Consider the following 9,973-nt stretch of genomic DNA (forward strand, 5'->3'; position numbering starts at 1 on the left):
AATTGATAACCTCTCCAGTTTGCGAATGCTTCACTTATTACAGGAGAGGCCACTGAGACTCACAGAAAAAAAGTACTTTTCCACTACAACTGGTTAGAAGATAGCCCAACCCTACTTCTTGACAAAATAAACTTTCTACTACACAAATTAAAAGAAAATAATTATTTCCTTTAGCTCATTTAGTTTTTCTTCTGTATTCCTAGAAAAAAGGTAATATAAACATAAACTTTCAGAGGCCAGGAGTTTGGCCTAGTGATAGAATGCCTGCCTAGCATGCACGAAGACCTGGGTTCGATTCCTTCGTACCACATACATAGAAAAGGTCAGATGTGGTGCGGTGGCTCAGGGTAGAACCCTAGCCTTGAGGAAAGCCCAAGGACAGTGATCAGTCCCTGAGCTCAAGCCCAGAACTGGCAAAAAAAAAACCCAAACCCATAAACTTTTGCCTCAACTTTTCTGAATGTAAGTTCCCTTACAAGAAAATATATTCTTTTATTGGTTGAGTTCTAAATCCATAGACTACCAGAAAGTGGATTCATTTCAACAAAATTCAGATGAAACAATGTAGGAAAACAAAACCAAGGAAATTATGCTCTATTACCAGGGCTGTACTGCTCAATTACAATGATACCTAATTTTGTTTGATTATAACTGTGAAGAACAGAATATAAACCACTCCAGAAACGTACCACATAGATGGTTACTATTCAAATATCTGATACCATAATGATATTTAGCAGAACTATAATTACCCAGGTCCTTTGGGGTTTAATTTGGGAATTTATTAGATGATTTTTGACAGGGAAAATTAATCTTTCTGGACACTGATGTTCCCATCTGTGAATAAGCGATAACAGTTACAACTATTTTCATGAGTCAAATATGAGATGTTAAAATAAATATTATCTGTTATTAATGTTTGAACAAAACTATTATTTTCCTAAATATGTGAAAATACAGTTTATGGAGCACTTTAAAGGAAAATATATCTTATATCTTCTACATCATTTTAAAGGAAATACATCTTATATTTTCTACATAGTCTATCTTGTTCTATTGAATACATAAATTATATCCAGCACTTATCTTTATCTTTTTTTGCCAGTCCTGGGGCTTAAATTCAGGCCCTGGGCACTGTCCTTGGACTTTTTGCTCAAGCTAGCACTCTAACACTAGAGCCACAGCACCACTTCTGGAATTTTCTGTGTATGTGGTATCAAGGAATCAAACCCAGAGCTTTGTGCATGCTAGGCGAGTACTCTACCACAATGCCATGCTCCTGGTCTCCAAGACCTATTTAAATATGTGATATATAGAAATAATTTTGTTTCTTCTCCTCTTTAAAAAAATGACCTACATATTTGGTCAGAAGCTAGGGTTATATTGAGCAAATATTCATTTTAGTAACCAACACTATGCTTACAACAAATATGCAATGAAGCATTCCTCAGAGAATTTTTATATGAAAATGAAAATATATATAATCATGTATTTAAATTGGGAAAATAGACTGTTACGATGACTTCTTGTATTTTGCATATTATTTTCTTATATTTGTAAATTTCTACAATAATTTCATAATCAGAAAATTCAGAAATAACAAATAACAAGACTTCTCCCATATTTACATTGCTTGTATCTGAAACTAAATATTTTGAAACTATAAAAAAAGACCTGCCATTAAGTGTCCTACTTACACTGAATCAGTATATTAAAATGTTAATTAGGCCACATCCCTTGTGTTTTTAATCTATGTTGTTCCAACTGCTTGGTGTTGAGTGATTTCTCTTTTGTCTCCAATACTCCATTACTTCCTTAAAAAAAAAAAACCTTTAACCATCTCTCTATGTTTAACTTCTTCCTCCTTATGAATTAAAATATTAATTATCCATTAAGAATTCATCACTCTTGCTTAGTGACCCATAGTGGCTTTACATGTATTTATTATCCTGAAACTATTTTTGTACCATTCCATGTTCATAAATTAACCTTGAGATTAGTAGCTCTATCTAAAAATGTTTCACAGTAATGAGTATAATAGGTGTTTGGTGGATACTTACTGAAGATAGAAAAGGAGGGAAAGAGAGAAAGGAAGAGGAATGAGAAACAGATAAGCAGAGGGAAGGAAGAAGCAAGCAATGAAACAAATATATACATGTTTGAGTACTGAATAGATATTAGTTTTAAATAGTGATTTTTGAATTATTCCAAGGATTTTATTTGAAACAATTATATTATTTATACTTTTCCATTCATATACATACTTATAAGAGGAGTTAAAATATTAAAGTTAAGGTCATAAGAGAAAACAGGACAAATAAAAAACACCGAAAATATGAAATTGCAAATATGAAAAATGAAACTATGACTCCCATAAATAAATTATAAAATTTTATAAATATATATAGTAAGGGTATAGTATTTGAAATTTTCACATTGACTTTGTTTTTTTGAATTTTATGGAAACATAATGACCTGATATTATTGTTTCAAATTTAAAGATAAGGAAATTGAAGTTCAGAAAGGGAAAGTGACTTGTCTGAGTTCACATAGCTAAAAAAAATGTTTGGCAAATTATCCTTCAGTAACATTTGTCCCAGATTATAGTGGCTTAAATCAAATCAAGATTGCTTTTGTTTTACCATTACATTTCAGGATGGAGGACACACTAGACTTACTGATCCAGATTAGTCAGAAAAGCACCAAGTTAAACACTGCCAGTTACTGTGCTAGAAAGGGGACAGAGGGGAAGGCACGGTGGCTCACACCTGTAATTCTAGCTAATTAGGAGACTGAGATATGAGGATCACGGTTCAAAGCTAGCCCAGCCACTGAAGCCTGTGAGACTCTTACTTCCAATTAACCACCAGAATACTGGAAGCGGCAATGTGGTTCAAGTGGTAGAGTGACAGCCTAGAGCAGAAGAGCTCCGAGACAGCACCCAGGCCCAGCTTTCAAGTCCCATGACTAACAAAAAAAAAGTATGTGTATGTGTGTGTGTGTGTGTGTGTGTGTGTGTGTGTGTGTATACAAAAGATTCTGAATTTCTCACCAGCAAGGGAATATTCTACTTCAAAGTGATACTTGTCACTTAGATTAGTAAATGTATCTGTTAGATTTCTTCACATGGCCTCACACAAGCTCTTCACAAGATTTTCAAGAATGACAGTTATGTGACTGAAAGTGGGAAGCAATTGCAATTTTTTTTTTTTGCCAGTCCTGGGCTTGAGCTCAGGGCCTGAGCACTGTCCTTGGACTTTCTCAAGGCTAGAGCTCTATCACCTGAGCCTTAGCACCACTTCTGGCTTTTTTCTATGTACGTGGTGCCAAGGAATCAAACCCGGGTCTTCATGCATGCTGGGCAAGCACTCTACCGCTAGGCTAAACTCCCAGCCCAGCAATGGCAATTTTTAATGCTGTTTCTGTGTAGTATCTATGATACTAAACCAAAATACTCTGGCTCTAAATTGACTAATATATGTTCTTAAAATATTTGAGATATGAAAGTCCTTAAGACATACATAACAAAATTAACTTATTTCTGTGATTAGAATTCTTACTCAGGTTAAATCCTTAAACAGAAATTGTGTGCATTCTAGTCCAGTTTCTGTATCGTTAATTCAATTATGTATTACTAGTTAAGACATTCACATATATTCTGTTAAGCTTCAGTTAGCTTCTGTTGGTCTCGTTCAACATAGTGTTTTAGGCAGTACTGTAGCTAAAAAGTTATCCAAGCTACTTGTGTACAGGTCCAGTGAAATAAGGGGCTGATTGTCAATTCAAAGTCTCTTTCACTAAAATCAATCATGGTTTGGAATCTAAATAACTCTGCTGAGGAACATTTTTTGTTTTACTTTGTTTTTATAATCAAATAACATTTTGCAAGTGCAAAGCAGTTTTTCCAACTCTGGAAATGGTGTCTTGCAAGAGCAAAACTTTTACTACATTATGTAGCTAGCAAAACTGAGAAATCCCCACATTGAATATGACATAAGCAAATTTCAGTGACTATCATATACCTAATAAGGTTGACAGAATCAGCCCACAAGGGATATTTCTGCTTACATAACAGATGGATCTTCTTGAGGCAGCATTTCTGAGGAAATGCTAAGGCTAATTCTAAATCTTTGAATAAAAGTATTGAGTTAAGAGTTCCGGCGGAGAGTGCGGAGGTAACAGACTGCGGCCTGCTTCCCCCCCCCCCCCCCCCCCCCCCCCCCCCCCCCCCCCCCCCCGCCCCCTGGCCCTCGGGGGGCCTAGCGGCCCCAGGCCGGTGGCTGAGCGGAGGGCCCCGGGGACTGGTCCGAACGCAGCCGTGGTCACGCAGGCCCCCGGGGCACTCGCAGCAGCGAGCTCCCTGCATCCCCGCCCCCTGCCCCCCTGCCATGACTTGATGGCGGCGGTGGCCTCTCGGAGCCCGGGCTCCACCTTGGCCAGGCCCAGACGCAGGCTTCGCCTGGCTGCCGAGGACGCGGCGCCCTTGAGTGGTGGCGGGCGTGGCGCAGCAAAGCCAGAAGAATGGCGGAGGCTTTGTGGGGCTGGAGGACGGAGACCTTAGGCGGCCTGGGAAGCTCACCAGCATTCCAGGCCGCGGAGCCCGCGATCCGAGGCCTGGGGTGACCTCCCTGCCCCACCGGGGGGAGACCTCGCCCCGCGACCAGGACCGAGGAAGACCCTAATGGTCCTGGAAGGTGAGCGGAGCCCCGGAGGCCGGCAGGTGCAGCGGTTGGCCGCCCCGCGGTTGGGCTGGTGCCAGCGGAGAGACTGTAGTGACGACCACGGGTGCCCACGGAAGCCCCCGAAGATTCACTGGCCAGTTCTAGGCCTGTGTATATAATGTGAAAAGGCTGCTCTCAACCTCCCCCAACCTTCAAAAGACGACTTTTAGTCCAGTCACACTTGTTGTCAGGGCCCATTTTCTGTAAAAACCGTAGAAATGTCTTCTGGAAGTGACTTTGAATGGCGACGTTAGACCACCTCTAGGCCAGAACCAGAGCGACACTCCGTCCGCGTTTGTTTGGTGGATGGAGGACGTGGAACAGAAGAGAAGGGAGAAGAGGCTATCGACGAATACGATCCAGTGACAGCCACGGATCTGTGTGCATCTCATTCCCTTCGCTGTATATAGAGTTCACTGTGCTTAAGTATCTTGGATGTTCTGAAGCGCCTGGTGTGTTTTTAAAGGAGTAGGGGAATAACACATTGTGTAAACGTCTGTCCTATAAGCCTTGTGAAATGCAAGGGGTGGGGGGAGGAGGGGCCGGTCCCACGCTTGAGTTCTAGGCATGGTGCTTTGTAGGCCCTGGTTCCCAGGAGAAAGAAATGTAAAGAGGGCCACACCAGTGCTTCCAGTGAAGAGTCACATCGTCCCGTTTTGTTCTACTTTCTTGTGTATATAGTGTGTATAAAGGACAGAGAGGTCCTAAAGTACATCTAGGCTTTCTAGATGTTAAAGAGGTTGCCAGTGTATGACAAAAATAGTAGACTTTGTATGTTTTGTGTTAAAATCCCTAGAAAAGGTCTTCTGAAAATGTGAGCATTCTAGCATACTGGGTAGGTGGACAAAGGTTCTAGAATGCTCATATTTTGAAGACACTTTTCAGATTATAATTTGTTACATATGTGCAGTCAGTGAAGACTGCTATGTGTATAGTGGACGAACTGAGTCCTTACTTGAAAACATCTAGTCTGTCTAGATGTTTAGAAGTGCCCAACGTATGTTAAATGTAGAGATAGTAAAATAATCACTTTTTAGATATCTTTTTGCTAACATTCACATGAAACACGTGTATTTAAGGAATGGAATGGGGAAACCACCACTGTGAGCAGAATGGCATGTACTGCCTGTACTCATTCATTGGTTTGGAGGAGGTGTAAGGGAGCAATTGTGAAAGGTCATATGCTAATGTGTTCATACCTGGACATCCTCAGGTGCCATTTTTCTATAGTGTGCATTTTGTTTTGCTGTGTATATAGTGTATATATAATGGACAAATAAACTCCAAATTTTGCAGCATCTCGTCTCTAGATGTTAAAGAGGTTGCCAGTGTATGACAAAGTAGTAAAATTAGCACATTTTGTGTACTTTGTGTTGCAGTGTCATAGGAAGCTTTCTCTCTACAAATGACATTTAGATATGAATTTAACTATCTCTAAGCATTACATATACCTGTACTTGTCCACTGGTTTGAAGGCAGAAAGAAGGAACTGAGGGAATGGCCCAGGGCCAAAATGGCCATATTTAGAAGATACCTCGGACCATAACCACTGCTGCATGTGCAATTGTATTTACCAGTGCTGTGAGCACAGCAAGCAAGTTCGCAAATGAAATAGCCAGTCCTAAAGTATTTAGAAGTGCTTGGTGTACTTAAAAAGTAGAAGTAGAATAATACTGTAAATAGCTTTGCAAAGTTTGGGAAAATACTGTCTGTTTGGAAATGGAGTTGTTAAACGACCTCTGTGAACAGTGTACTGTCTGTTCACTGGGTTGAAGAAAGTGGCAGAAAAACTGCTGCAAAAGTTATTGTGTGTGTGTGTGTGTGTGTGTGTGTGTGAGAGAGAGAGAGAGAGAGAGAGAGAGAGAGAGAGAGAGAGAGAGAGAGAGAGAGAGAGAGGGAGAGAGAGGACATTAAGCTTATCCCTTCCCTTGTAGGTTATGTACATTTTAACACATGTGTATGCATTGTGTTAAAAATTCATAGAAAGGCTGTCTTCTGAGAAAGACTTCAGAAGCAAAATTGTAACCACGTACCTGTATTAAGTGTGATAGTAGAGAGGAGTTGGAAGAAATGAAAGGTTCTAGGCTAGAATGCTCCCGAATGCTCTGCTTAGAAGACACTTTCAGACAGAATCATTGTTATATGTGTATGAGTTATTCAACACTACTGTGTATATAGTGGACAATTAAGTTCTTATTTGAAACATCTGGTCTCTCTAGATGTTTAGAAGTGCACAAAGTATGTTAAAAGTAGAGGTAGTAAATAATTCATTTTGTATAGTTTTACTAAAATTCATAATGAAATTTTGTCTTTTGGAAATGGAATGATAAAACCACTCCTGAGCAGTACATAAGTGCCGGGGCCTACCGGCAGCAAATTGGGGTTCCTGAAATAGGGGGCAGGGACTGGAAAAATTAGAAGAGAGACAAACACATCGGGTCCGGGAGGTCTGTAGCCCAGGCAAAAACTGCAGCACCCCATTTATTCTCAACTCAAAGTTTATATCCCTTCTTGAGACCAGGGCACCGCCAGGTGTTACATCCAGATAGTTAATCAGGGAACTGTTGGGGGTTACATTCATATGGTAAATCTCAGATCAATTGAACAGGAGAAGGCCAAAAAACAATAAGACAATCAAGCAATTATCTGATGCAAATCAAAGTACAGTTTGATTCCACTCTTGCTCCCGACACATAAGGTGCTTGCACTGCTCAGGGAGGGAGGAGACGTGCTGAGGGCTTTCAACCAGTGGGTTTATGGTGAAGCAAGATTGACCATTGTCTCTTGTGTCTATGCATTTTAATTTTGTTCTGTATATAGTGTATATAAAGGACAGGTGAGTCCTAATTTACAATATCTAGTCTTGCTAGATGTTAAAGAGGTTGCCAGTGACAAAAGTAGAGTTAGTACACTAACACATTGAGTATATTTTAAAGTTTAAAGACGTTAAACATTGGAGTGAAATTATTAAAGATCCCCTTGAAACTTTACACTTGTAAATAACCCTGACATTGGGTTGATGGGGATGGGAAGGGTTCTAAGCCAGAATCTTCTTTTCAAATTAGCTTTTGTTAAGCGTTGTGTGCTTTATCTGGCACTTCTTGTATGTTTGGTGGAAATTTAAAACTTTATTAGAAGCATCTAGTTTTTCTAGATGTCTAAAAGTGCATAACTCTATAAAAGAGAGTTAACATAATGCCCTTGGAGTATTTCTTTGTGGTTGAACTTGGGAGTGAATTGTAATGTTTTAGAAACTATGCTCTTAACTGGGCGGTGCTGGGGGTGGGGTTGGGGAGGATGTGTGTAAAGAACAGGCTGTCTTGTGCCTGTTCTGTTGGTTCAGGTTGTCTAGACTTTGTTCTACACATGTATTTTATTTAATATTGCTAAGGATTAAGTCTTAATGCCAAGTCAGAAGTAGAAAATAATCCCTATATAAATGACCTTTTGTTAGTTCTTAGGAAAAACTGTCTTCTGGGAGTAAACTTAAAATATTAAGTCCTTATCTCAGAGTTAGTATCTGGAGTGATAGGAAGGGACAAGAGGAAGGTAAGGGAAAGGCTGTGTTAGTATTTTCACATCTAGAAGATGTGCATTTTTTGGTACTTATATTCGTACACAAAGTTCATTATTTCAGAATATCTAATCTTTGTAGATGTTCTGAGGTGACAGTATATGGTAAAACATAGAACAAGTGAATTAGCTAACTTGTAAATGTCTGTTGCAATCAACAGATCCATCTTGGTTAGATTGTGCCACCTCTGGGCAGTGAGGTCAGGGTTTATTTAAAGGCTGGCAGCAAAGGGGAGGAGAGCAAGGTGTGCATGGATGTACACTTTGAGTAGAGCCATTGATATATGTGGTTCTGCTTGTCTCATGGGGATGGATACATTTAGTAGAAACATTCTTGCTAATATTTTAATCGTATACTATAAACCTACTAATGAGCTTAGAATTTGCTTAGTATATCTTGCTTTAATCTCATTTTAATTTGAGCATAAAGGAAATGCAGTATTTTAATTGTAATTCTGCCAATACTTCTGTCTAGAAGCCTATTGCCATTTTTGTCTTCAGTGAAATTTTTATCCCTAAGAAAAATAGAATTACATTTTTTTTACCTAACAGATTGATGAGTTGGTGTAGTTTATTCTTGGTTATCAAAATATTCATGTAGCTTTGGGATTTTGCATTGGTGAATTCATAACATTTAGGAAAGCATGCCACACACTAGACAATCTCAGTTACCTAAAAGGGATTGGTGTTACATCGAGGATCTAGACAGTCATGTCCAACTGAACTGCTTGTGGCAGTAATTCTTTGCACTTTGCTTTATATATGTTTTCTGTAATGCACATGTTAAATAAAATTTATTTAAAAATATTGAGTTAATTTCCTTAGAGATCTATTCACTATATATTGACTGAGTATTATTTTACACAAGTTGTGGACTTAAAATTTTCTTGTTGGATGATATTACTTAATATAGAATTTTCTGATAGAGCTAAAATTTAGGAAGATGGAATAGAAAATAATTAAAAGTAAATAAACAAATAATGTAATTTCACATCATACTCATGATGTGAAAGAAAGCAATCAAATACAACTTTAAGTCTGATAATGACTGGGCAAATTCTTGTGAAAGAGTAAGGGTTTCATAAGAACTTCAAAATAAAGTATTTGGTTTTAAATGGGCAAAAATTGAGATGCTGGCAAAATATACAATGTTGATCAAGCAGTTGAACATGTTACTCTGGAGCCTGAGGGTGCTTTACACCAGTATGTGGTGTCTTCCCTGCAATAAGAATTGAATTAGGAGTAGGAACATTGATAAAGCAGTTGGAATAAAAACAAAGGTCAGTAACCAGTGACAGCTCAGACAGATTGAGAGTCTACATATCCACTGTCTTTAGCATTTTTATGGATGTTAAAGGATGTTCTGAAAGGAACTAAAATTGTTGGAAATGTACGTAAGAATTGAAACACCCAAAACTTGAGCAATAATGCTGATGTGAATTCATAGATGCTACCCTATGGGCTGGTAATACTACGTAGAATATTGGGAAATATATGTGCATGCAAAATGCTATGTAATTGTTTAATGGTTTCTCAACACTATTTTCATTTTATAATTGCACAAGTAATTTTATCAAATATGTACAAATTAGTAATGTATTCTTCAAGACTGGTATAATATGATGGTGGTGGATTTAGAACTGTTGTGGTTAATCTTTATGGCTAACTTGATTGGACTG

The 9,973-nt window shown here is 38.6% G+C and overlaps 1 long non-coding RNA gene across 2 annotated transcripts in view; it reads right to left on the minus strand.

The window, feature by feature from the left end:
• LOC150065717 (uncharacterized) overlaps positions 1 to 4,676 on the minus strand; it is a 38,478-nt gene extending 33,802 nt beyond the window's left edge. Inside the window, exon 1 of one of the 2 annotated variants that reach the window (XR_016534795.1) lies at positions 4,580 to 4,676. This is a non-coding gene — a long non-coding RNA (uncharacterized LOC150065717). Of the gene's footprint in view, positions 1 to 4,431 lie in introns of both variants that reach the window. The other variant, XR_016534794.1, reaches the window with a different exon arrangement.
• Between the last annotated feature and the right edge of the window lie 5,297 nt (positions 4,677 to 9,973).

The sequence above is a fragment of the Megascapheus bottae genome, chromosome 3 (genome assembly GCF_031878675.1).
Source record: "Megascapheus bottae isolate mThoBot1 chromosome 3, mThoBot2.hap1, whole genome shotgun sequence".
Lineage (NCBI taxonomy): Eukaryota > Metazoa > Chordata > Mammalia > Rodentia > Geomyidae > Megascapheus > Megascapheus bottae.